Below are 26,565 nucleotides of genomic sequence, written 5' to 3'. Positions count from 1 at the left end.
TATTTCTGCAGGGGACTTCCAACGACTTGTTGAGTCCATGCAACATAGTGATGCTGCACTACGCCGGGCAGAAAGTCTTCCGACACGACGTTAGAAGGTATCCTGTTTCTTTTGTCACCTCGGTGTAATTTGACTTCTTCGTCTACCCATACCGCGCCACCCTTATTTAAAAAGCAATTGAGTAATTGCATATGAGCAGGAACATGTTTCAAGTAGCTTTCCTTTCCAGCGCACTGAATCCACAGACACCGTGATATCAGACTACACGCCATACTGTACAGAATTGTGGGTTGCCTAACACCCGGCACAACCTACTCGCTTTCCAACTACAAGAATGTGAACATTACGTAATTGCGAGGGAATATTTCTTTACATTATTTTTGTGTGTTGCCTCTTGAAGGATTAGAAAGGTCTACAGGCCAACCGCTGTTTGATGAACCAAAACATTATGGATACCTGCTTGACAATTTGTTGGTTCACGTGACGAATGCAGTACAACAGCGATTGTGTGTGGCATTGGTTCGATAAATTCTTGGTAGTTTTCGGGAGGTATGCGACATCATTCGGCATTTGCGTAAATTATGGGTCAGTGTTTTTCTGACACGGAGTAGGCACCAGATAGAGTCCCAGATGTATTCCATCCGACGTACATCAAGCAAATTTGGTGGTTGAAACATGCAACTCAAACCACTGTAACATGATCCGGGCACTTTCGACACGGACCGTTATACTGCTAGAGGATGTCATCGTCGTGATGGAAGACTTGGATGAAGCAGTATGTGCTAGCGTGGACGACCTGACCTCAACCAACACGCCACCAGTTGCATCTCAAATGAATGTCGTACACAGGACTATGTGGAAAATAAGTTTGGGAAGAGCAGGATCTCCGTAACATTCACGTAGAATTCGAGGTTTAACTGCTGCTTACATCCGCTCGAATGCAAGCTGAATGTTTCTCGGATGACACATAGTTTATCAAAGACGATATGCTCAGAAGAAGGAATAATCGTATCTCGGTTGTTACAAGTTCAAAAACCGAAGTTTAAAATTGAGCTCAGATTTGCACTGAACGTTTATTGTCAATAACTGGATAATAGATCCAGATATTGATTGGCGACTCCATAGTGTCCTGTGCACTACGACCAGATAATGGGTATACTTGGAAGGAGAGACAGCATTGGTCGTATATTTTTGTTTATTATCGCAAAATCGATTTTCGGTCACTTCATGACCATCTTCAGTGCTGTAATACACCCCTGGAAATGGAAAAAAGAACACATTGACACCGGTGTGTCAGACCCACCATACTTGCTCCGGACACTGCGAGAGGGCTGTACAAGCAATGATCACACGCACGGCACAGCGGACACACCAGGAACCGCGGTATTGGCCGTCGAATGGCGCTAGCTGCGCAGCATTTGTGCACCGCCGCCGTCAGTGTCAGCCAGTTTGCCGTGGCATACGGAGCTCCATCGCAGTCTTTAACACTGGTAGCATGCCGCGACAGCGTGGACGTGAACCGTATGTGCAGTTGACGGACTTTGAGCGAGGGCGTATAGTGGGCATGCGGGAGGCCGGGTGGACGTACCGCCGAATTGCTCAACACGTGGGGCGTGAGGTCTCCACAGTACATCGATGTTGTCGCCAGTGGTCGGCGGAAGGTGCACGTGCCCGTCGACCTAGGGCCGGAGCGCAGCGACGCACGGATGCACGCCAAGACCGTAGGATCCTACGCAGTGCCGTAGGGGACCGCACCGCCACTTCCCAGCAAATTAGGGACACTGTTGCTCCTGGGGTATCGGCGAGGACCATTCGCAACCGTCTCCATGAAGCTGGGCTACGGTCCCGCACACCGTTAGGCCGTCTTCCGCTCACGCCCCAACATCGTGCAGCCCGCCTCCAGTGGTGTCGCGACAGGCGTGAATGGAGGGACGAATGGAGACGTGTCGTCTTCAGCGATGAGAGTCGCTTCTGCCTTGGTGCCAATGATGGTCGTATGCGTGTTTGGCGCCGTGCAGGTGAGCGCCACAATCAGGACTGCATACGACCGAGGCACACAGGGCCAACACCCGGCATCATGGTGTGGGGAGCGATCTCCTACACTGGCCGTACACCACTGGTGATCGTCGAGGGGACACTGAATAGTGCACGGTACATCCAAACCGTCATCGAACCCATCGTTCTACCATTCCTAGACCGGCAAGGGAACTTGCTGTTCCAACAGGACAATGCACGTCCGCATGTATCCCGTGCCACCCAACGTGCTCTAGAAGGTGTAAGTCAACTACCCTGGCCAGCAAGATCTCCGGATCTGTCCCCCATTGAGCATGTTTGGGACTGGATGAAGCGTCGTCTCACGCGGTCTGCACGTCCAGCACGAACGCTGGTCCAACTGAGGCGCCAGGTGGAAATGGCATGGCAAGCCGTTCCACAGGACTACATCCAGCATCTCTACGATCGTCTCCATGGGAGAATAGCAGCCTGCATTGCTGCGAAAGGTGCATATACACTGTACTAGTGCCGACATTGTGCATGCTCTGTTGCCTGTGTCTATGTGCCTGTGGTTCTGTCAGTGTGATCATGTGATGTATCTGACCCCAGGAATGTGTCAATAAAGTTTCCCCTTCCTGGGACAATGAATTCACGGTGTTCTTATTTCAATTTCCAGGAGTGTATTATGACCGCTACCTTCAGAGAGATTGAATGCCACCTGGAGGCGTTGTGAACACATGATGCGTCAAGGGAAGTATATAATCGAGAGGAGGCAGAGGCGACGGCGAATCATTCTAGAATGTAGAAATCCACTGACATAAGCCACTTTGACAAGAAGTAGATCGTTATGATCAGTTCCCAGGCACCGAGCATTTGGAAGCGGCGAAGCTGCACGGTTGTTCGTTTGCTGCCATCGCGAGCATCTGTGGGAAGGCGTAAAGGGCGAGAAGGCGGAAACGTGTTGGACCTCTACGCCTCACCCCAGAACGTGGAAGTAGGCGAGTTGCTCACTCTCCATTGCGGGGTAGGCGGCGGTCTTGACACATCTGACGGCCGACTTCGAAACTTGTGCAGACAGAAGTGTTTCGGTGGACATCGTTCAGTGCACGTTTTTGAACATGGGGCTTCGCAGCGGACCCCTGTGTGTTCCCATTTTTACCCAAAAACATCGTCAATTATAACTGCAGAGTGCAGCGGGTCATCGAGTTCGGACGGTGGGTCAAGGGAAACGTGTCACCTCGCCGGATGATCACTTTCCTTGTTACACCGATGGTCGGGTCTGGATACTCCGACAACCAGGTGAAGGGCCGCTCGAAACATGCAACAAGCCACAGACGCAGACCGGCGTGGACAGTACTTCTTTATCTTTAACTTTCATTTTTATTCATTATTTTACCTGGCTTGATTAAGGTCAACAGGCACTCTCTTACACCCAACCAGTTTTGACAATGTTGACTGGAATACTCTCTTTCAAATTCTAAAGGTGGCAGGGGTAAAATACAGCGAGCGAAAGGCTATTTACAATTTGTACAGAAACCAGATGGCAGTTATAAGAGTCGAGGGACGTGAAAGGGAAGCAGTGGTTGCGAAGGGAGTGAGACAGGGTTGTAGCCTCTCCCCGATGTTATTCAATCTGTATATTGAGCAAGCAGTAAAGGAAACAAAAGAAACATTAGGAGTAGGTATTAAAATCCACGAAGAAGAAATAAAAACTTTGAAGTTCGCCGATAACATTGTAATTCTGTCAGCGACAGCAAAGGACTTGGAAGAGCAGTTGAACGGAATGGCCAGTGTCTTGAAAGGAGGATATAAGATGAACATCAACAAAAGCAAAACGAGGATAATGGAATGTAGTCGAATTAAATCGGGTGATGCTGAGGGAATTAGATTAGGAAATGAGACACTTAAATTAGTAAAGGAGTTTTGCTATTTGGGGAGCAAAGTAACTGATGATGGTCGAAGGTATAAAAAGTAGACTGGCAGTGGCAAGGAAAGCGTTTCTGAAGAAGAGAAATTTGTTAACATCGAGTATGGATTTAAGCGTCAGGAAGTCGTTTCTGAAAGTATTTGTATGGAGTGTAGCCATCCATGGAAGTGAAACATGGACGATAAATAGTTTGGACAAGAAGAGAATAGAGGCTTTCGAAATGTGGTGCTACAGAAGAATGCTGAAGATTAGATGGGTAGATCACATAACTAATGAGGAGGTATTGAATAGGATTGGGGAGAAGAGGAGTTTGTGGCACAACTTGACAAGAAGAAGGGATCGGTTGTTAGGACATATTCTGAGTCATCAAGGGATCACGAATTTAGCATTGGAGGGCAGCGTGGAGGGTAAAAATCGTAGAGGGAGACCAAGAGATGAATAGACTAAGCAGATTCAGAAGGATGTAGGTTGCAGTAAGTACTGGGAGATGAACAAGCTTGCACAGGGTAGGGTAGCATGGAGAGCTGCATCAAACCAGTCTCAGGACTGAAGACCACAACAACAACTCACAACTGGGAGAAGACAGGAACATTGGCTTTGCTTTATGACAGAAGGGAAGTTGGCAATATACGCCAGATTTGGGGAACCGCTATGAGGGTGACGGGAGGAATTTCTTCAACGTTTGCTTAAAAGTAGCAAGACTTCGAATTGCGCGAAGAATGCAGCGCAGTTTGCTCCAGAGGAGGACAGCAGCGACAGCGAAGCAGTTTGCCAATGTTTTGTTTTATGAATCGGCACAGCTAGGATACTAGAAAGGTGAGACGTTGTGTTTATATTATGACTACTCGAAAGATTACATTATGATTACACGAAAGATTACATTATGATTACACGAAAGATGTTTTACCTCCGAGACGAGGTATTGGGGTGCATGTGCACTGAGGAGTGATTGGAGTAGACATAGTGTGTGGTAGTCGCGTAACTTGTCTAGCTGCAGCCACCCTAACTGGGTGTATGAAGTACTCACATGTTCATATCGACGAATGCTGCAGATGTAGCGCACACAAGTATTCACTGTCTGTTCTAACCGTCTAGAGTTTTCCCTGCTAGTGCCGAGTTCAATCACGTCACTATAGTGGAGGTTCGGTAGAACGAGTGATGCACGAGTTTGCATTTAACATCCTGTGGAAATACATTCTGAAACTTTTTAATGGCATAAAGGCAAGGGGAAATCCTCCAGAATATGGCAACCGAATTATTTTCCCCATTTAAATGTTCATCTAAAACTGCACCCAAGTTCTTCATTTCTTTCTGATGTGCTACTGGGGCAGGAGTTCACGTTCAGTGGGAGGCAATTGACTGCGGAATTCTAGAGTTATTCAGTTCTGGCAATTAGAGTTGGAGGCCATCGACATAGATCGTTGACACACAAGGAACACAAAAGTGGGTCTAAGACTCACCCTTGTCACATTTCTGAAAGAACATATGTCCAGAATGATGTTTCATTCCCACAGACAGAACTTTGTTGGCTGTTTTCTTAGCAGGTTTCAAACCACATCAGGGCACTGTATGAGAAATTTAGCCATCGCATTTTTTCGAGCAGTATGTCAAAGTTTGCAGCATCAAAACTTAGATGAAATCCAGTAGAGTCAATATTGTGGCGTCACGAGTGTCCACGGCAAATTTCAGGTCATAAGTTACCTTGACTGGTGCTGTGTTGTCCTGTGGTGTTTGCGAAAGTTACGAAAGCTACGGGGGACATTCACTGGGCGTCCGTGGGATCTGCCATAGAGATCGAAGGCAAATTGACAGCCGTGACTCCAAACCTTAGTGCTTTATGAATGTAACTCCATCTTCTGGCTGGAGTGTGGGACTACGGCTGGCCAATATCCAGTAAAACAAAACCAGTCGCCGTTATTAAGGTTTTATTTTTATTTTTAGGATACCAGTTTCGACGATACATTACGTCATCTTCAGGTCTATACAGTGAAGGTTATATCAGAGCAATAAGTGCATATTAAAATTAAAATACAGAGCATATTGTCTAAAAGATGCAAGTGTTGGATACTAATTGACGTAATTAAAACATATGCAGTGAAGGTTATACCAGGGCAATAAGTACGTATTAAAATGCAGAGCGAATTGTCTAAAAGATTCAAGCGTTACATATTAATTTACATAATTAAAAGAACTCAGTGTTAATTAAAATCTATTTGATACACCATAATATGTACTATCAAAAATTAATTAGTTATTCTAGCATATAGTGAAATCCTCAGTAACCTAATGGAAGTATTTATAAAACAGAAGTGTCACAAGTGTCACACATCAGTCCAGCCCAATCAGTCAAACAAATCAGTAACAGCTTGCACTGTACATGCTTGAGCATTGTCTTGCAAAATGACGGTCTGGTCCTGCAGAAAGTGTCATCACTTCTTTCTCTAAGCTGTTCATTGTTGGAACACAACCTACGACTTGCTTAGAGACAGAAGTGATGACACTTTCTGCAGGACAATGCTCAAGCACGTACAGTGCAAGCTGTTACTGATTTGTTTGACTGATGGAGCTGCTAAGTGCTATACCACCTACTGCACTCCCCTGACTTAAGTCCTAGTGAGTTCAACTCGATTTCTAAACTGAAGGAAACACTTCACGGCATTCGCTTCAGAACTGCTGCATATTCGTCGGGCAATAGAGCGCGCCGATCGAACTGTCAGCACAACTGGCACTTCTAAGTTCCACATCGCTGGCAACGGGTTATACACAATGCTGGTGATTACTTTGGAGGTCAGGAAAACTTTGAAACACGCATCTGTTTTGTACGAGCTGTAAACAAATAGTTGCCACTTTTAAAGTTCCAATCCTCGTATTAAGCTGACTGAGGATAGTTTTCGTCCTTATTGGCCTTTGCCATCTTCGGAATTGCGTGGATGATGTTTTTCCGAAAGTCTGACGAAACGTCGCCAGTCTCCTTGATTCTAAACAACAACCTGAATAGTCGTTTGTCTGGCACTTCCCCCAGTGATTTTGGAAATTCCAGTGGAATGTTATCTAAATCTTTTGCCTTACTCGACCGAGTGAGGTGGCGCAGTGGTTAGACACTGGACTCGCATTCGGGAGGACGGCGGTTCAATCCCGCGTCCGGCCTTCCGGATTTAGGTTTTCCGTGATATCCCTAAATCGCTCCTGGTAAATACCGGGATGATTCCTTTGAAAGGGCACGGCCGAGTTCCTTCCACATCGTTCACTAATCCGATGAGACCGACGACCTCGCTGTCAGGTCTCCTTCCCCAAACAACCCAACCCAGCCCCCAAAAAGAAGTCTTCTAAAGCTCTTTTAAATTAAGTGTAATATTGGATCCCCTACGTCTTCCATATCGACTCCACTTTCTTCTTCTATCCCGTCATCAGACAAGTTCTTCCTCTCATACATGCCCTCAGTATCCTCTTTGAACCTATCCGCTCTACCCTCTGTGTTCAACAGTGGAATTCCCAGTGGAGAGCTGATTCGCTTCCTGCATTTCGTGAGATGCATGACGAATTGTCTTCTGACAGTTCTGCCGAAATGCCGCTTGCCCTCTATCAACACGTGTTTGTGACACGAGAGGACGTGTACTTCGAGGAAGGCCTTTGACTCTGACTGTCTCTTTAACATTTTTGAACTACTTGATTATGCTTGTTTTTATCGGTAGGATCCTCCCATTCTGGCGTCGATAATTCTGTACTACCACTTCACAGATTTGTATACTGAGTGCCAGATAACACTTCGCGCTTTCTCCTGCTCTGTCATCATACTGATGCAGTGCAAGCCAAGAAGGAAGAAGACATTGAGAACTGCTAAACTTTTATAACAAACCATGATTCCATATCTCTAATAGTTGCCGAGTTACGATTTTTTGAAATGACAGCGGGACTCATTGGTCACTTTCCCAAAGTTCCAGGCAGGTGTCCGGAGCCCCCCGAGCAGTTAGTGCGGCTGCGGGACGGGTCTTGTTCCTTGGGCGAGCGCGACTGTTGAACCCCGCCTGCTGTCTGCCGGCCGCTGCCTCGCGACATTCCCGCCTGTATGCTGCGGTGCAGTACCGTCTGCCTGCATTCCCGAGCAGCTCATTAGTCGCCGGCGCCGTTTGTCTTCCCGGGAACTCAGAGGTGAGAGCGGCTGTCGTGTTCCGTCACGTCTCGTCTCGTCTCGTCACGTAGTCGGCAGCCGAGGGCGACCGGCAAGAAGAGCGGACGCAACAGCGCAAAGGCGCGCCGCACCGCGCCACCTGCTGCTGCTTCCGGGTGGCCCGCACACGGGGGCGCGCCGGTCACTGCACGTGCTACCGACAAAGTACACTACTGCCCATTAAAATTGCTACACCAAGAAGAAATGAAGATGATAAACGGGTATTCATTGGACAAATATATTATACTAGAACTGACATGTGATTACTTTTTCACGCAATTTGGGTGCATAGATCCTGAGAACTCACTATCCAGAACAACCACCACTGGCCGTAATGACGGCCTTGATACGCCTGGGCTGGGCATTGAGTCAAACAGAGCTTGGATGGCGTGTACAGATACAGCTGCCCATGCACCTTCAACAAGATACCACAGTTAATCAAGAGTAGTGACGAGCCAGTTGTTCGGCGACCATAGACCAGACGTTTTCAATTGGTGAGAGATCTGGATAATATGCTGGCCAGGGCAGCAGTCGAACATTTTCTGTATCCAGAAAGGCCCGTATAGGATCAGCAACATGCGGTCGTGCATTGTCCTGCTGAAATGTAGGGTTTCGCAGGGATCGAATGAAGGGTAGAGCCACGGCTCGTAACACATCTGAAATGTAACGTCCACTGTTCAAAGTGCCGTCAATGTGAACAAGAGGTGACCGAGACGTGTAACCAATGGCACCCCATACCATCGCGCCGGATCTTACGGCAGTATGGCGATGAATACACGCTTCCAATGTGCGTTCACCGCGATGTCACCAAACACAGATGCGACCATCATGATGCTGTAAACAACCTGGATTCATCCGAAAAAATAACGTTTTGCCATTCGTGCACCCAGGTTCGACGTTGAGTACACCATCGCAGGCGCTCCTGTCTGTGATGCAGCGTCAAGGGTAACCGCAGCCGTGGCCTCCGAGCGTATAGCCCATGCTGCTGCAATCGTCGTCGAACTGTTAGTGCAGATGGTTGTTGTCTTGCAAACGTCCCCATCTGTTGACTCAGGGATCGAAACGTGGCTGCACGATTCGTTACAGCTATGCGGATAAGATGCCTGTCATCTCGACTGCTAGTGATACGAGGCCGTTGGGATCCAGCACGGCATTCCGTATTACCCTCCTGAACCCACCGATTCCATATTCTGCTAACAGTCATTGGATCTCGACCTACGCGAGCAGCAATGTCGCGATATGATAAACCGCAATCACGATAGGCTACAAGCCGACCTTTATCAAAGTCGGAAACGTGATGGTACGCATTTCTCCTCCTTACACTAGGCATCACAACAACGTTTCACCAGGCAACGCCTGTCAACTGCTGTTTGTGTATGCGAAATCGTTTGGAAACTTTTCTCATGTCAGCACGTTGTAGGTGTCGTCACCGGCGCCAACGTTGTGTGAATGCTCTGAAAAGCTAATCATTTGCATATCACAGCATCTTCTTCCTGTCGGTTAAATTTCGCGTCTGTAGCACGTCATCCTCGTGGTGTAACAATTTTAATGGCCAGTGGTGTAGTATTTTTTGTTTTTTTTGTTTTAACGTGACACCAAATTCTAATCATCTTTCATCCTGAGAACCACCAGAAAACAGGCAACCAGAATCGATATTAAACAGAGCAAACTGGCAACCAGACAAAAATCTCGCTGTATTTGAACAAAAAGCTAGGGCTCAGGTCATGATGCGTAGAGGGACGATGCCTGCTCAAGACAAGATAATCCTCGGGCGACGCATCACATTCCATTTGTAAGATGAGACTTTCGGTGCTCTGTTTCAGTTTCAGTGAAAGACAACATCTCATTCTTGTTTTTTAGGGGGATCGGTACAACATCCTGTGTCCCCATCCACTCTGTAAAGGATGCCCCGATCTACCGTTGACACGCTATTCGCAGACAAATGGACGAGTAATGACAGACCCTGTACTTCCTGTAGAGGAGATAGGATCCACGAAAGAAGACAGTATTTGAGGTACCTCTGGTACAGGTATCACAGGTACACGACTCTTGGGAGCTCTTCCAACAAACCGATTCGCAGCGGCTGCCAATTGTTTGACAGGGCGATTTCCAGCTGCTCATGAACGCCAATCAATTCATCACGTGTTCGAGAATAGCATTCACAGAGAGGCTGCCTTTTGGGTGGTACAATGTACGTATTACAAGGCAGTGAACAAATAACTTTGAATTAAGGCAGCTGAATATCTCTTAATCTGTTGGGCTAAAAAGTTGCTATCTCCCTATAAGAACTGAAGCAAATACAAAAAACGAGATTTCTGTTAAGGCAACACAAAAGTCTCTGGTAAAAAACATTACTTTCTTAAAACGTTTTGAGGTTAATTTTAACACCTTGATCTACGCAAAAACAGACATAATGTATGATAGGATAACAGCGATCAGTGATTTTACAATGTTACTTATAATCCGTCTTGATTGCAAAATATTTTTTATTCATATGACCGGTTTCGGTTCATCTAGAACCATCTTCAGATCTGATATTTCGGTTACTCCTGTACCCGAAATATCAGATCTGAAGATGGTTCTAGATGAACCGAAACCGGTCATATGAATAAAAAAAAAATTGCAATCAAGACGGATTATAAGTAACCTCGGTCTATGACTAGACAACCGGTATCCAGATCTAACGGTGGTAGGTTGAAGATGTATCCAAGGAGCGCGTACCTCTTGCTCGCTAGCGTTCCAGATATCAGCAAAGGGACTAAGGGAGCGTTGAGGTGACCTGACGTAGTGGACGGACGGAATGGCGGGGGGGGGGGGGGGGGGGGGGCACACGAGGAGGCTCTACCCTTATTCGTATAAGTCCCGCTAATGTGACTGCGTAAATTCGACAAAAACCGCCGATAGTGCGGAAGGTCATTTTCAAGGCACAAATTACAGACTAACCCAATTTTATTGTACAGACTTTTCAATCACCCTACTGAAGACGTCATTGTAGCGGACAATACTGACGCTCATCAGCCATTCGATTAGATATTTTTTAATTCAGTGAGATAATTTAATTGGGTAAGAAAGGTGATTGTGTAATGATGATAGTGATGTGATGTGAAGTGATGTGAATTCATTTTGTAATCGCGTTGCTGTGAGGGGATTACTGAGATTTGTGGGAAGGTATTGTAATGTTTGATGTATTGTAAAGAATGCAAACTCGAAAACAGAGTTAATTTACGATATGTGCAAATTATGTATAGGGCTACTCGAATTTAAGGGAATACTAGATGTAACACAATATATCAGTTAGAAAATCTGCTGCAGTAACTAAATCACAAATTCCGATTTGCTACAGACTGCTGGTAGATTATGCACAGGATAATAGTAGCTTCCCCCCCCCCCCCCCCCATGCCTCAGCGATACAGACAGCCGTACCGTAGGTGCAACCACAACGGAGGGGTATCTGTTGAGAGGCCAGACAAACGTGTGGTTCCTGAAGAGGGGCAGCAGCCTTTTCAGTAGTTGCAGGGGCAACAGTCTGGATGATTGACTGATCTGGCCTTGTAACACTAACCAAAACGGCCTTACTGTGCTGGTACTGCGAACGGCTGAAAGCAAGGGGAAACTACGGCCGTAATTTTTCCCGAGGGCATGCAGCTTTACTGTATGGTTAAATGATGATGGTGTCCTCTTGGGTAAAATATTCCGGAGGTAAAATAGTCCCCCATTCGGATCTGCGGGCGAGGACTACTCAAGAGGACGACGTTATCAGGAGAAAGAAAACTGGCATTCTACGGATCGGAGCGTGGAATGTCAGATCCCTTAATCGGGCAGGTAGGTTAGAAAATTTAAAAAGGGAAATGGATAGGTTAAAGTTAGATATAGTGGGAATTAGTGAAGTTCGGTGGCAGGAGGAACAAGACTTCCGGTCAGGTGAATACAGGGTTATATATACAAAATCAAATAGGGGTAATGCAGGAGTAGGTTTAATAATGAATAGGAAAATAGGAATGCGGGTAAGCTACTACAAACAGCATACATTATTGTGGCCAAGATAGATACGAAGCCCACACCTACTACAGTAGTACAAGTTTATATGCCAACTAGCTCTGCAGATGACGAAGAAATTGAAGAAATGTGTGATGAAATAAAAGAAATTATTCAGATAGTGAAGGGAGACGAAAATTTAATAGTGATGGGTGACTGGAATTCGAGTGTAGGAAAAGGGAGAGAAGGAAACGTAGTAGGTGAATATGGAATGGGGCTAAGAAATGAAAGAGGAAGCCGCCTGGTAGAATTTTGCACAGAGCACAACTTAATCATAGCTAACACTTGGTTCAAGAATCATAAAAGAAGGTTGTACACATGGAAAAAGCCTGGAGATACTGACAGGTTTCAGATAGATTATATAATGGTAAGAGAGAGATTTAGGAAGCAGATTTAAATTGTAAGACATTTCCAGGAGCAGATGTGAACTCTGACCATAATCTATTGGTTATGAACTGTAGATTAAAACTGAAGAAACTGCAAAAAGGTGGGAATTTAAGGAGATGGGACCTGGATAAACTGAAAGAACCAGAGGTTGTACAGAGTTTCAGGGAGAGCATAAGGGAACAATTGACAAGAATGGGGGAAAGATATACAGTAGAAGAAGAATGGGTAGCTTTGTGGGATGAAGTAGTGAAGGCAGCAGAGGATCAAGTAGGTAAAAAGACGAGGGCTAGTAGGAATCCCTGGCTAACAGAAGAAATATTGAATTTAATTTATGAAAGGAGAAAATATAAAAATGCAGTAAAGGAAGCAGGCAAAAAGGAATACAAATGTCTCAAAAATGAGATCGACAGAAAGTGCAAAATGGCTAAGCAGGGATGGCTAGAGGACAAATGTAAGGATGTAGAGGCTTATCTCACGAGGGGTAAGATAGATACTGCCTACAGGAAAATTAAAGAGACCTTTGGTGAAAAGAGAACCACTTGTATGAATATCAAGAGCTCAGATGGAAATCCAATTCTAAGCAAAGAAGGCAAAGCAGAAAAGCGGAAGGAGTATATAGAGGGTCTATACAAGGCCGATGTACTTGAGGACACTATTATGGGAATGGAAGAGGATGTAGATGAAGATAAAAGGGAGGTATGATACTGCGTGAAGAGTTTGACAGAGCACTGAAAGACCTAAGTCGTAACAAGGCTCCAGGAGTAGACAACATTCCATTAGAACTACTTACAGCGTTGGGAGAGCCAGTCCTGACAAAACTCTACCATCTGGTGAGCAAGATGTATGAGACAGGCGACATACCCTCAGACTTCAAGAAGAATATAATAATTCCAATACCAAAGAAAGCAGGTGTTGACAGATGTGAAAATTACCGAACTATCAGTTTAATAAGTCACAGCTGCAAAATACTAACGCGAATTCTGTACAGACAATGGAAAAACTAGTAGAAGCCGACCTCGGGGAAGATCAGTTTGGATTCCGTAGAAATATCCGAACACGTGAGGCAATACTTACCCTATGACTTATCTTAGAAGCTGGATTAAGGGAAGGCCAACCTACATTTCTAGCATTTGCAGACTTAGAGAAAGCTTTTGACAATGTTGACTGGAATACTCTATTTCAAATTCTGAAGGTGGCAGGGGTAAAATACAGGGAGCGAAAAGCTATTTACAATTTGTACAGAAACCAGATGGCAGTTATGAGAGTCGATGGACATGAAAGGGAAGCAGTGGTTGGGAAGGCAGTGAGACAGGGTTGTAGCCTCTCCCCTATGCTATTCACCTTGTATATTGAGCAAGCAGTAAAGGAAACAAAAGAAAAATTCGGAGTAGGTGTTAAAATCCATGGAGAAGAAATAAAAATTTTGAGGTTCGCCGATAACATCGTAATTCTCTCAGAGACAGCAAAGGACTTGGAAGAGCAGTTGAACGGAATGGACAGTGTCTTGAAAGGAGGATATAAGATGAACATCAACAAAAGTAAAACGAGGATAATGGAATGTAGTCGAATTAAGTCGGGTGATGCTGAGGGAATTAGATTAGGGAATAAGACACTTAAAGTAGAAAAGGAGTTTTGCTATTTGGGGAGCAAAGTAACTGATGATGGTCGAAGTAGAGAGGACATAAAATGTAGACTGGCAATGGCAAGGAAAGCATTTCTGAAGAAGAGAAATTTGTTAACATCGAGTATAGATTTAAGTGTCAGGAAGTCGTTTCTGAAAGTATTTGTATGGAGTGTAGCCATGTATGGAAGTGAAACATGGACGATAAATAGTTTGGACAAGAAGAGAATAGAAGCTTTCTAAATGCGATGCTACAGAAGAATGCTGAAGTTTAGATGGATAGATCACATATCTAATGAGGAGGTATTGAATAGGATTGGGGAGAAGAGGAGTTTGTGGCACAACTTGACTAGAAGAAGGGATCGGTTGTTAGGACATGTTCTGAGGCATCAAGGGATCACGAATTTAGTATTGGAGGGCAGCGTGGAGGGTAAAAATCGTAGAGGGAGACCAAGAGATGAATACACTAAGCTGGTTCAAAATGATGTAGGTTGCAGTAAGTACTGGGAGATGAAGAAGCTTGCACAGGATAGAGTAGTATGGAGAGCAGCATCAAACCAGTCTCAGCACTGAAGACAACAACATCAACAATGGTAGCTTCCGGAAATGTTCAAAATTGCGCGTTTATTTGCAATGATACGATATACACTCCTGGAAATTGAAATAAGAACACCGTGAATTCATTGTCCCAGGAAGGGGAAACTTTATTGACACATTCCTGGGGTCAGATACATCACATGATCACACTGACAGAACCACAGGCAGATAGACACAGGCAACAGAGCATGCACAATGTCGGCACTAGTACAGTGTATATCCACCTTTTGCAGCAATGCAGGCTGCTATTCTCCCATGGAGACGATCGTAGAGATGCTGGATGTAGTCCTGTGGAACGGCTTGCCATGCCATTTCCACCTGGCGCCTCAGTTGGACCAGCGTTCGTGCTGGACGTGCAGACCGCGTGAGACGACGCTTCATCCAGTCCCAAACATGCTCAATGGGGGACAGATCCGGAGATCTTGCTGGCCAGGGTAGTTGACTTACACCTTCTAGAGCACGTTGGGTGGCACGGGATACATGCGGACGTGCATTGTCCTGTTGGAACAGCAAGTTCCCTTGCCGGTCTAGGAATGGTAGAACGATGGGTTCTATGACGGTTTGGATGTACCGTGCACTATTCAGTGTCCCCTCGACGATCACCAGTGGTGTACGGCCAGTGTAGGAGATCGCTCGCCACACCATGATGCCGGGTGTTGGCCCTGTGTGCCTCGGTCGTATGCAGTCCTGATTGTGGCGCTCACCTGCACGGCGCCAAACTCGCATACGACCATCATTGGCACCAAGGCAGAAGCGACTCTCATCGCTGAAGACGACACGTCTCCATTCGTCCCTCCATTCACGCCTGTCGCGACACCACTGGAGGCGGGCTGCACGATGTTGGGGCGTGAGCGGAAGACGGCCTAACGGTGTGCGGGACCGTAGCCCAGCTTCATGGAGACGGTTGCGAATGGTCCTCGCCGATACCCCAGGAGCAACAGTGTCCCTAATTTGCTGGGAAGTGGCGGTGCGGTCCCCTACGGCACTGCGTAGGATCCTACGGTCTTGGCGTGCATCCGTGCGTCGCTGCGGTCCGGTCCCAGGTCGACGGGCACGTGCACCTTCCGCCGACCACTGGCGACAACATCGATGTACTGTGGAGACCTCACGCCCCACGTGTTGAGCAATTCGGCGGTACGTCCACCCGGCCTCCCGCATGCCCACTATACGCCCTCGCTCAAAGTCCGTCAACTGCACATACGGTTCACGTCCACGCTGTCGCGGCATGCTACCAGTGTTAAAGACTGCGATGGAGCTCCGTATGCCACGGCAAACTGGCTGACACTGACGGCGGCGGTGCACAAATGCTGCGCAGCTAGCGCCATTCGACGGCCAACACCGCGGTTCCTGGTGTGTCCGCTGTGCCGTGCGTGTGATCATTGCTTGTACAGCCCTCTCGCAGTGTCCGGAGCAAGTATGGTGGGTCTGACACACCGGTGTCAATGTGTTCTTTTTTCCATTTCCAGGAGTGTAGAATGAAGTTCAGGGATGAAGAATTCTTTGGGACAACTGTAAACCACAGACGCTGATTTGCTATTACGTATCCGAACTAACTGTACCGGTAACTTACGAAAATATAGTTTTGTAAGCTTTCGAAAATTCTCAAAATAACATATTTCTCACGTAACTGGTCGGTGAAATTAGTAAATATTGTTTTGAACGAGGACAGGTCTACTGTTCTCAAAAATTTTAAAAGAGCACAATCAAATTTGAGCCTACATTTAACGATAACAGTACGAGTTTATCTCGGCACTCGTGAATGTTCGAAATTTCACAATATATCAGGAGAAAAATGGGTAATGGCACAATCAATGAAAGATTACGCAGAAACGACGCGAACAGTAAAATAAGAGAATCTAGAATTCGCCACACGATATTATACATGAGGTCTCACACAAAGGAATATTTCTATGTCGACTTTCTATGTCGACTTTTATATGTTAACCACAGTAAAATAAGAGAATCTAGAATTCGCCACACGATATTATACATGAGGTCTCACACAAAGGAAAATTTCTATGTCGACTTTCTATGTCGACTTTTATATGTTAATACAAATGGGTGAAATAGATATCTGTAAAGTTTCCTATTCTCAGGTAAAATTCATGTTTTGTATTTACACTATCAGGTGGAACACTTCGTTGCTGTTTAACTAAATTCCTTATTTTCTGTTGATGAAATTGTTTGAAAAATATTTAGCTTTCAATGATTTTTCTTTTACTGCAAAAAGATGGCCTGGCAATGGGAACTCCTCAGCAGGCGCCATGGCATATAATTTGGTAAACTATGATGAAACAAATTTTTTTTATAATAATCTAGAGATAGAAGTTCAGTTCATCAAACTAACGACCTGCCTCCGCTTTTTTTTCTTTATTGATATTTCACTCCCCTCGCCACATATGGGGGAGGGGAAGCTGTCAGAGGTACAAAATTCCGCTGTTCAGCTAAGAAATTTAAGATTATAACAAAGACAAGAACAAGTGTTAATAAAAGATGAAAAGTTTACAGATACTTCAGAAACTACAAAAATAATGAAATTTGTTATCATTTACATAGAAACGTAAGACTGTCATTTTGTTTTTAATTGAGATCAAAGAACTAAAATACGAGTATAAAAACAAAATACTTTTAAAAACACATTGCAGAATAGGTGACATTCCTCTACGAAACAGCACTGGACTTCTACTTAAAATCTGAGGTACCTGCACTGGGAGAAAAGAGTTTGGGGACAACAGAACGTGTTCTATCGGACTTAGGGGTATGAGTAGAAAAATAAAGGGGATTGTTACTTGGAACATTATGGAGATGAAGGTTGGTGTTGGGATAGATGGTGGGAAGCCAGAAGGCGGAGAGAAGTTTGGTGTGTGGGCAGAGCAGATGTCAAGAGGAAAGGAATGGGAAGAGATGGAGAGGAAAAGGAAAGCGGAACCCTGATGTGGAATGGAATAGCTAGGAAACACTTATAGTTAAAAAAAAATGGTTCAAATCGCTGTGAGCACTATGGGACTTAACTTCTGAGGTCATCAGTCCCCTAGAACTTAGAACTACGTAAACCTAACTAACCTAAGGACATCATACACATCCATGACCGAGGCAGGATTCTAACCTGCGACCGTAGCGGTCGCGCGGCTTTAGTGCCTAGAACCGCTCGGCCACCCCGGCCGGCACTTATACACTCCTGGAAATGGAAAAAAGAACACATTGACACCGGTGTGTCAGACCCACCATACTTGCTCCGGACACTGCGAGAGTGCTGTACAAGCAATGATCACACGCACGGCACAGCGGACACACCAGGACCCGCGGTGTTGGCCGTCGAATGGCGCTAGCTGCGCAGCATTTGTGCACCGCCGCCGTCAGTGTCAGCCAGTTTGCCGTGGCATACGGAGCTCCATCGCAGTCTTTAACACTGGTAGCATGCCGCGACAGCGTGGACGTGAACCGTATGTGCAGTTGACGGACTTTGAGCGAGGGCGTATAGTGGGCATGCGGGAGGCCGGGTGGACGTACCGCCGAATTGCTCAACACGTGGGGCGTGAGGTCTCCACAGTACATCGATGTTGTCGCCAGTGGTCGGCGGAAGGTGCACGTGCCCGTCGACCTGGGACCGGACCGCAGCGACGCACGGATGCACGCCAAGACCGTAGGATCCTACGCAGTGCCGTAGGGGACCGCACCGCCACTTCCCAGCAAATTAGGGACACTGTTGCTCCTGGGGTATCGGCGAGGACCATTCGCAACCGTCTCCATGAAGCTGGGCTACGGTCCCGCACACCGTTAGGCCGTCTTCCGCTCACGCCCCAACATCGTGCAGCCCGCCTCCAGTGGTGTCGCGACAGGCGTGAATGGAGGGACGAATGGAGACGTGTCGTCTTCAGCGATGAGAGTCGCTTCTGCCTTGGTGCCAATGATGGTCGTATGCGAGTTTGGCGCCGTGCAGGTGAGCGCCACAATCAGGACTGCATACGACCGAGGCACACAGGGCCAACACCCGGCATCCTGGTGTGGGGAGCGATCTCCTACACTGGCCGTACACCACTGGTGATCGTCGAGGGGACACTGAATAGTGCACGGTACATCCAAACCGTCATAGAACCCATCGTTCTACCATTCCTAGACCGGCAAGGGAATTTGCTGTTCCAACAGGACAATGCACGTCCGCATGTATCCCGTGCCACGCAACGTGCTCTAGAAGGTGTAAGTCAACTACCCTGGCCAGCAAGATCTCCGGATCTGTCCCCCATTGAGCATGTTTGGGACTGGATGAAGCGTCGTCTCACGCGGTCTGCACGTCCAGCACGAACGCTGGTCCAACTGAGGCGCCAGGTGGAAATGGCATGGCAAGCCGTTCCACAGGACTACATCCAGCATCTCTACGATCGTCTCCATGGGAGAATAGCAGCCTGCATTGCTGCGAAAGGTGGATATACACTGTACTAGTGCCGACATTGTGCATGCTCTGTTGCCTGTGTCTATCTGCCTGTGGTTCTGTCAGTGTGATCATGTGATGTATCTGACCCCAGGAATGTGTCAATAAAGTTTCCCCTTCCTGGGACAATGAATTCACGGTGTTCTTATTTCAATTTCCAGGAGTGTAGTAGAAGGATGGGTAAATTTTGGGGCAGATATCATTGTCTGGGAGAGATAGTGGGTTGTGTTGGGATAGGATATGGAGTATGTATAGGTGTAGGGACGGTAGGATGTGTTTGTAAAGGAGCGGCAGCACAGACGGGCTTAGTGATCAGAGGGGAAACAGTAGGGTTATAGTTTGTGGATAGTGTCATATATGCGGAGATATTCGATGTGGCTGAGGAGGGGTGGGAATTTGATGAAATGGAATAGGGTCCTCATGGGGGAAGGTAAACGGATGCATAAAGCGTTGTGGAACGCATGACAATAAAGAATTTGGGTATGACTTATAGAACTTCGGAGCGGCGGATATCCATGCAATATTTGCATAGAAGAGGATGCGTTGAATAAATATTTTGTAGAAGAGAAGAATAGTGCAGGGGTATAATTCTCAGATTTAGCCAATTAGTATTATTATAGTTTTGGCTTATAGCGGCTTTCTGTTGGATGGTTAGTAGGTGAGGTTTCCATGTTAGTTTCTGAAGATTAGTCCAAAGTGTTTTAGTGTATTAGTTAACTTGGTATAATGGTAGTAAATAGTTAGGAAAAATCATGGAGACAGAAGGTGTGGAAGGTTTCTCCTATTATTATTGCCTATGCTTTAGAGGGGTTTGTCCTGAAGGTTAATTGGCTGCACCAGGAGTTAGATAAATTGGGGTAGGTTTGGGGGTATCGTAGGGTAGAGGGCGAGGTAAGCGATGGCATCTGGACCCGGTTCGCTCGGGTAGCAGAGCTGTCTACAGGTGGATAACGAATTTGTCGTAACGGTAATAAATTATGTACACAATCGTGCCTCGTGAATCAGTGTATCTACTAACGAAGACCGTGTCAAAATACCTACCATAGCCTCTGAGATTAGCCGTTGCTTCACTACGTGAAAGTTGGAACATGCGTTGTTAATGGCCCACATTACGTCACTAGTACTTGCAGGGTGGGTGAGATGTAAGTGCCTATAGTAAATATATATTTGTTTGTTTAAAAAAGAATTAAGTTTCTTTCTTTAGAGTGACAGAAATTAACCTTCATGGATGTCTGTCAGTACACGAACCGCCTAAAGTGGTTTGCCGCTATGAAGTGTGGCATTCTGTGATATAGACACGGAGATGGAGATGAACTGTGCATGGGCCTCTTGCTATTTTGCATCCAAGGACTGACGACTATGGAATCTGTGGTGGGATTTGTAAGAAATGGTCATCCCAAGACATCCATGTCAGAGGAAAATGTGCGACTGGTACGGAAAATGTTCACGCGGGGTCCGAAAAAAAGAAAACTAATCTAACGCGGTTCACCATTCGAAATGTCCTTAAAAAGAAATTGGAATTTCGTTTATGGAAGCCGCGTTGTTACCAGGAACTGTCTACGGAAGATAGTCACCATCGCATGGTGCACAGTGAAATTATACAAGACTGGTCAGAATTGCTTCAGTTGTTTGTAAACATTATCTCGAACGATGAAGTTGTATCTCAGTGCGAGGATTGGTAAACCTCTATAACTTCTACCACCGTTAAGAAAATATAATCACGACAAGGTGGTACGATACGACATCAAAACAAATTACCAGTCCGTTACCTTTGCAGAACAGAATGAACTGAGACCAGGAACAAGCCACGCTGTAAAACTCAAGTTTGGCCAGTTGTGTTCACAGACGACAATATCTACGACTTCATCTTTATGCGTGTTTGGCCACCGCCGGACTGTGCTAAGTGAGCTACGCCATACGCCTCATGTCGGCGGCACCAGCGGTCCTGTCCGATCACATCAGCAGTTCAGTGACAGTGCTTCAAGTTGGCAGTACCAGCAGTCTCGTCTCACAAGGGAACCGTACGTACTTGCCTTCATCGATTTGATTCGTGATGACACGATGTGTAAAGCATCACTAGGACTTCTACTTCTGTAAAAAGAAAGGCCTAATTCTCAACCGTTTTCGAGAAAATCGAGAATGAAAGTTTGACGCATGCGTATGCAAACTATCGTGTGGTCGCTAACACGCAATGAGTCCGTAGCTAAGTGGTCAAGTGCTTAGTTTCTTCAGTCCAAGGTGTCTGAATCGAATCTGGCTGCTGGTACTTTTTTTTATTCCCACGAAACTCTAACAATACATTTATTATGACTGTCCACCAGTTGTCAGGATTTAATGATTCCTGTATTATTTGCGTTATATTTATCCCGAAAAATAGGAAAACAAATATCGTTTTGTAAGGACACTGAAATTAAAAAAGGATAAACGACGAGTTTGAATCAAATGAAGTTTTTATATTGGCAGTATTGTACCTAATTTCTGACTTGTATGGTGCACTGCAGTAGTTTAATGAAAACGTTTTGTAATCGTAACTGAAGTTTTTTTTTTTTTTTTTTTTTTTTTTTTTTTTTTTTTTTTTTTTTTTTTGTCTTCCGACTGGTTTGATCTGTGCCAACGTCTTCAACTCAGCACTTGCAACCTACGTCCTCAATTAATTCCTGGATGTAATCCAATCTCTGTCTTCCTCTACAGTTTTTGCCCTCTACAGCTCCCTCTAGTAACAGAAGTCATTCCCTCATGTCTTAACAGATGTCCTATCATCCAGTCCCTTCTTATCAGTGCTTTCCACATATTCCTTTCCTCTCCGATTCTGGGTAGAACGTCCTCATTCCTTATCAGTCCACCAAATTTTCAACATTTGTCTGTAGCACCACATCTCAAGTGCTTCGATTCTCTTGTGTTCCGGTTTTCCCACAGTCCATGTTTCACTATCATACAATGCAGTACTCCAGACGTACATTCTCAGAAAATTTCTTCCTCAAATTAAGGCCGATATTTGATATTAGTAGACTTCTCTTGGGCAGGAATGCCTTTCTTGCCATATATAGTCTCCTTTTGATGCCCTCCTTGCTCCGTCCGTCATTGATTATTTTACTGCCTAGGTAGCAGAATTCCTTAACTTCATTTACTTCGTGACCATCAATCCTGATCTTAAGTTTCTCGCTGTTCTCATTTCTACTACTTCTCATTACCTTCGTCTTTCTTCGATTTACTCTCAATCCATACTCTGCACTCATTAGGCTGTTCATTCCGTTCAGCAGATCATGTAATTCTTCTTCAGTTTCACGCAGGATAGCAATGTCATCAACATCACTGATATCCTTTCACCTTGAAATTTAATTCCACTCCTTTTATTTTATTTCCATCATTGCTACCTCGATATACAGACTGAACAATAGGGGAGAAAGGCTACATCCTTTGTCTTACACCCTTTTTCATACGAGCACTTCGTTCTTGATCGTCCACTCTTATTATTCCCTCTTGGTTGTTGTACATATTGTATATGAGCCGTCTCTCCCTATAGCTTACCCCTACTTTTTTCAGAATCTCGAATAGCTTGCACCATTTTGCATTGTCGAACGCTTGTTCCAGGTCGACAAATCTTATGAAAGTGTCTTGATTTTTCTTTAGTCTTGCTTCCAGCATTAACCGCAACGTCAGAATTGCCTCCCTCGTGCCTTTACCTTTCCTAAAGCTATACTGATCGTCATTTAGCGCATCCTCAATTTTCTTTTCCATTCTTCTGTATATTATTCTTGGAAGCATCTTGGAAGCATGACTTGTTAAGCTGATTGTGCGATAATTCTCGCACTTGTCAGATTTTGCCGTCTTCGTAATTGTTTGGTTGATGCTTTTCCGGAAGTTAGATGGTATGTCGCTAGACTCATACATTCTACACACCAATGTGAATAGTCGTTTTGTTGCCACTTCCCCCAATGATTCGAGAAATTCTGGTGGAATGTTGTCTATTCCTTCTGCCTTATTTGACCTTAAGTCCTCGAAAGCTCTTTTAAATTCTGATTCTGATACTGAATCCCCTATCTTTCCTAAATCGACACCTGTTTCTCCTTCTACCACATCAGATAAGTTTTCCCCCTCATAGAGGCTTTCAATGTATTCATTCCACTTATCCGCTCTCTTCTCTGCATTTAACAGTGGAATTCCCGTTGCACTCTTAAATGTTACCCCCCTTGCTTTTAATGTCACTGACGGTTGTTTTGACTTTCCTGATTGCTGAGTCTGCCCCTCCGACAGTCATTTCTTTTTCGATGTCTTCGGATTTTTCCTGCAACCTTTCCGTCTTAGCTTCCCTGCACTTCCTTTTTATTTCACTCCTAAGCGACTTGTATTTCTTCATTCCTGAGTTTCCCGGAACATTTTTGCACTTTCTCCTTTGATCAATCAACTGAAGTATTTCTTCTGTTAACCATGGTTTCTTCGCAGCTACCTTCTTTGTACCTATGTTTTCCTTCCCGACTTCTGTGATGGCCCTTTTTAGAGATGTCCATTCCTTTTCAACTGTACTGCCTACTGCGCTATTCCTTATTGCTGTATCTATAGCGTTAGAGAACTTCAAACGTATCTCGTCATTCCTTAGTACTTCCGTATCCCACTTCTTTGCGTATTGATTCTTCCTGACTAATGTCTTAAACTTCAGCCTACTCTTCATTACTACCATATTATAGCTGTCAGGTCGATTTTCACCTAGTCGGATGTGTGAAACCGCCTAAAAACCACACCCAATTTGGCCAGCACGCCAACTCTCGTCATTAATCCACCAGATAGATTCAATCTAGGGCAGGCACGCATCCTCAAATCCAGGAACCGCTCTGGTAATAAGCTTGGATTTCTGGGCGGGTTGTTTGGATCATTGTCATCTACCAGGTAAAATTCACGGTGGCGCACAAAATTCATGCAACTTGAATAACGCGTAGGATGCTCATTTCATTTCTGAGCACCTGGCTGGTTTTGGTACGGCCAATGACCACTTTAGTGTTCTACTTGAGAGAAAGCAGAAATATACGCTGAAGGGCTAAAGAAACTGGTATCGGCATGCTTATTCAAATACAGAGATTTATAAGACAACAAGTGTCTGGCGCAGTTGTTAGATCGGTTACTACTGCCACAATGGTAGGTTATCAAGATTTAAATGAGTTTGAACGTGGTGTTATAATCGGCACAGGAGAGATCGGGCACAGCATCTCCGGGGCAGCGATGAAGTGGGCATTTTCCCGTACGGCCATTTCACAATGGTACCGTGAATATCAGGAATCCGGTATAACATCAAATCTCCGACATCGCTGCGGCCGGAAAAAGATCCTACAAGAACGGGACCAAAGACGACAGCAGAAAATCGTTCAACGTGACAGAAGTGCAACCATTCCGCAAATTGCTGCAGATATCAATGCTGCGCCATGAACAAGTGTCAGCGTGCGAACCATTCAACGAAACATCACCAATGTAGGCTTTCGGAGCCGAAGGCCTACTCGTGTACCCTTGATGACTGCACGACACAAAGCTTTACGCCTCGCCTGGGCCCATCAACACCGACGTCTGACTGTTAATGGGTGTGTGAAATCTTATGGGACTTAACTGCTAAGGTCATCATTTCCTAAGTTTACACACTGCTTAACCTAAATTATCCTAAGGACAAACACACACACACCCATCCCAGAGGGATACCTATAGATACGACTCTGATAGGGGTATACGTACGTAACCATCTTGTCTGATCACCTGCATCCGTTCATGTCCATTGTGCATTCCGACTGACTTGGGCAGTTCCAGCAGGACAGTGCGACACCCCACACATCCAGAATTGCCACAGAATGGAACCAGGAACACTCTTGTAAGTTTAAACACTTCCGCTGGCCACCAAACTCCCCAGACTTGAACATTATTGAGCATACCTGGGATGCCTTGCAATGTGCTGTTCACAAGACATCTCCAGCCCCTTCAACCTCTTACGAATATATTGACAGCCCTGCAGGATTCATGGTGCTAATTCCCTCCAAAACTACTTCAGACATTAGTCGAGTCCATGCCACGTCGTTTTTCGGCACTTCTGAGTGTTCGCAGGACCCTACACGATATTAGGCAAGTGTACCAGTTTCTTTGGCTCGTCAGATTGCATTTGTATGTCACACCCAAGGTACAAGAGGTTGCCTTCTCTCCTATAAAACCGAAGACAGCAAAGCAGATGTTATCAGACAGGTCATATGGTCAGCTAATATTCTTAGAGCAACATTCCAGATTACAACAACACCAGCTACAGTCGAAGGAACTAACTTACGAAATTCGTGGATTCATTTTCGCGTCACGTACGTTAAGGCCACGTATTGCATTTGTGGTGTGCTGGACGCCAGCGTCGCCACCGGCGACGTTACGGTCACCGGACTATTTCTGTACGCCGGTAATGGGTCCGCCAAGGAACAGGAAAAGTAACCGTCCTTCCAACGATTAAGTGGCCGCGCCCTCCAGAGCTGCCAAGGTGTCTGCAGTGTGGAGCAGTCGCTCTGACTATGGACTACTTCCCGCCTGATTGGACTAAGTTGTCAAAGGAGTAAGACACCTTAAATTGAATTTTATCACTCAGGCATAAAGTTAGTTAGACTAAGACACTTATTGTGAACTTAGTTTTCTCACTGAATAATGAACATTCTTTTGACTTGGCTAAACAAGTGAACTTTAATTTGTAATTATGAATTCTGTTGAGAACTATCTTTTGTTGAGTGAACAAGCTTCAGTGGAGTTTACTTGCGTCCGAAACTAACTATTGTTTTGTGTTTGCGCTATATGCACAGTGACTTAAATAACCGTGTCTATTTGTGTATTGTTACCTGGGAATGTCTGTTACTAGCGCGTGTTGTTCCGTTTCAGTGTCTGCCGTCACAACAACATCCTCCAAGCGAGAACATTTCGTTTCACAAAACCTTTGATGTTCCACTATAGACCTGCAGATATGTCACCCCCAATACACATGTCTAGCTCAGAGTCCACCTTTCCATACATCTGTATATATGCTTTGCCTGACCGTGACCGTCGGTAGCAGCGTGTATCGATATATCCCCTCTCGGAGTGTCTTTGCTCGACTGCTATTACTTCCCGGTCGTTGTCTGTCGTAAGCGAGTTCGGGTAGCGACCTCGGGCTGCCAACTCAGCAACTCAGTGACAGTAGTAATTTAAATTAACGTAGTGAGGTGGAAGTACGTTAAAAACAGGATGTAAAATACATGATGGCGGCATTTAAACGAATAAAATAATCTATCCGTGGAGCAAAACATAAATAAATCCCTGCTTGGAGAACTAATGCACTACGTCAAGTGAGAAAACCAAGTTTTAAAGAATTTCTCTGGGGACAACAAGAATGAAAACTCTTATACAACAATAAGGAAATCTTCTTAAAGAAA

This window comes from Schistocerca nitens, chromosome 4, assembly GCF_023898315.1.
Source record: "Schistocerca nitens isolate TAMUIC-IGC-003100 chromosome 4, iqSchNite1.1, whole genome shotgun sequence".
NCBI lineage: Eukaryota > Metazoa > Arthropoda > Insecta > Orthoptera > Acrididae > Schistocerca > Schistocerca nitens.
The sequence above is the reverse complement of the archived record's forward strand: the minus strand, read 5'-3'. Positions refer to the sequence as shown.